The sequence below is a fragment of the Mus caroli genome, chromosome 10, assembly GCF_900094665.2.
Source record: "Mus caroli chromosome 10, CAROLI_EIJ_v1.1, whole genome shotgun sequence".
In the NCBI taxonomy this organism is placed as follows: domain Eukaryota; kingdom Metazoa; phylum Chordata; class Mammalia; order Rodentia; family Muridae; genus Mus; species Mus caroli.
The window spans coordinates 118,509,700-118,512,569 of NC_034579.1; the positions used below are offsets into that span (position 1 = coordinate 118,509,700).

Genomic DNA, 2,870 nt, shown 5'->3' on the forward strand with positions numbered 1-2,870 from the left:
AGAAAAAAAAATAGCAGAAACCAACTTACTCCCCCCTCCCCCAACCTATAATCTCATGATTGTGTAGAGATTGCAAAAACAGGCCTTTACCATACTGCAAGTATTGACCCAATTAACTGGGTGTCTTTGCATACTTTCCTATTATAATTACTAACAAGGAAAACCTATTTGTAACGTGAATTGTCTTTTACTTCTGAAAAAAAAAATTGGTTGAAATGTTACACAAATACTAAAAGCACATAAATAGCCCAAACTCATGACCTGGCCTTGATCAAGACACCTGACACAGCTCTCACGGTTCCTGCCTTAGGGACCATTTTCACTTCTCCACCCTGGTGTGGGTATGAGAAGGAACACATTCTATTGAGCTACCAAAGACTTGTTGGATTCCTGCAAGCTAACATTAGCATATCCCATTTCCTATAAACATGTTTAAAACGTTTTAGTTCCTAGGTAAGATTGTGGAGTTTTTATTTTTTCTTTTAAGAGAATATAAATAAGCTGACATTGGCTCAACTCCTCCCCGCCCCCACCTAATAACTTAGCTATTATTCTCTTTCTCTTCCCCTAGGTGTTTATTTCCCGTTAATTTTATATACAATCTCAAGGGCTGTAGAATCCAGCAGCTAGAGTAATATAATAAAAACTAGAAACATCGACACTTCTGGAAGTCACTCTTTAGAGAGTAGATACAAATGAAGATTATACATTACGTCCTTTCTTCTACAAGAAGGATAATATACAACAATAACGTTACCCAGAAAATAAGAACAAATACATGTGTCTCTGAATATCAAATTAAAAAGTAAAAGTTGCTTTTATGAGGGTTAGCAGTAGAAACAACCATGTGGTTGAATCACAAATAAGAATAAAAACATTTATTTCTCTACAGTAACTATTGGAAACCCCAACTATTTACAACAAAAAATTATTTAATATGGAATCTAGCATGAAATATAATTGGGTATAATAATAAAATATTTTAAAATTACCAGCAATAAATTATTAAGAAATGCTTGTGACAGTGTTGAAACCACACGTTAACCAATAATTTCCAGTTTAGACTTAAAATGACTGGAGAAGTGAGTCACAGGCCTTCACCTAAATCCTGGTGCTGAAATTATAATGTTATTATTAACATGAAAAATTTCTTACTTGTTATTTACTTGTTATGAGATTTTTAAATGTATCATTGAATGGGTAGAATTATATATATATATACATATATATATGTATATATATTTATATATATGTATATATATCACTGAAATAATAGCTGAAAAATTATAAAGCACTATTCACAAAAATATACTCCATTATTTAAAACAAATTTTCAAACAAAATTTCTTTTTTTAAAAATTTTAAATTTTTTTTTATTTTTTATTTGCCTATTTATTTGTTAGCATTCTTTATTTTTGTACAGTTTAAGCCAGCCTAGGGAATGATGACTCCCACAGTGGGCTGAGTTTTCCAGTATTAATTAACAATGAAGACAATTCACCAACACATATGCTCACAGGACAGCCTATCTAGGTAACTCCTCAATTGAGGCTCTCTTCCTAGGTGATTCTAGGTTGCATCAAGCTGACAGTTAAAACTAACCAATACTCTAATCAATGTAGAGAAGAAGAGAACCCCTACCCAAGTTGTGAGAAGCTCTGGGAATGAGCTGGAATGAGTATTTGAGGAACATAATTAGTCCCAGGCTGGAATGTGGAGTAGAATAACACTGGGGAAAGGGGTGACTGGAGGGGAGAGGGGTGGTTAGAGGGGAGAGGGATGGCTGGAGGGGAGAGGGGTGATTGCAGGGGAGTTACAGATCCTTTTGACAGTGTATGACTAAACAAGGTGACTTCCTGAAGGAGGTAACAATTGGAAAGAAAGGGTGAAAGTTGGAACACAGACTCAATGCTCTTGCTTTTGTCTTCAAAATTTCAAACAAAATTTCAATCAGATGAAAACTCATCTTTGCTCATATGACAAGATAACAAGCTAGGAAAATACTGCCATTCCTGCTAGTCCTTTCCATGACTTCAGAACTCTTTTAAAGCGTGAAACACAGGAAGAAAGTGTCACAGAACTTATTTTTATTAGGACATGTCGTGCTTTGAAGAAGAATGTCCCCCTTAGGTTAGGGTTTTGAACGCTTGGATCTCAGTTGGAAATAGTGTTGGCACACTGTATAGGCTTCTTGGTGGAACTGCATCATTGAGTTTACAGCCTTGCCTTATTTCCAGTTTGCTCTTCCTGTTCCATGTCAGCAGCTGAGGATGTCATCTCCCAGCTTCCTGTTTCTCCCACCATCCCCGCCTGGCTCTATCTCCACATTGCAATGGACTCTTCTTCCTTTGGAACCAAAAGCCCAAGTAAACTAGCTTTCTATAATTTGCTTTTGATCATGGTATTTTATCACAGCAACAGAAAAGTAACTAAGTGGGCTTCTCACTCCTTAGTCACCACAGAAAGAAAATAATGCCTGACAGAAACAGCTTTAAGGAAGAAGACTTTGGTTTTACTCATGGTTCCAAAGGGTTACGATAGTGGTCAACTGGCTTCATTATTTCTGGAGCTGTGGTGAGGAAGAGAGAGGATCATGTTTTAGGATACAGTAGGGTAGGGCTATTTACAATTTGTCATTGAGGAAAGAGGGAGGAGGAGGGAGAGGAGGAGAAGAAAGGGGTGATAAATGACAGGTGGATAGATATATGATAGATAGATAGATAGATAGGTAGATAATAGGTAGATAGATGGTAGATAGATAGATAGATAGATAGATAATAGGTAGAGAGATAGATAGATAGATAGATAGATAGATAGATAGATAATAGGTAGATAGATGGTAGATAGATAGATAGATAGATAGATAGATA

General features: G+C 35.9%; 1 pseudogene across 1 annotated transcript in view; it reads left to right on the forward strand.

Moving 5' to 3' along the window:
• The window catches only part of LOC110302769, an 18,937-nt pseudogene that overhangs the window by 1,553 nt on the left and 14,514 nt on the right, over nucleotides 1-2,870 (forward strand). The window lies entirely within an intron of this gene.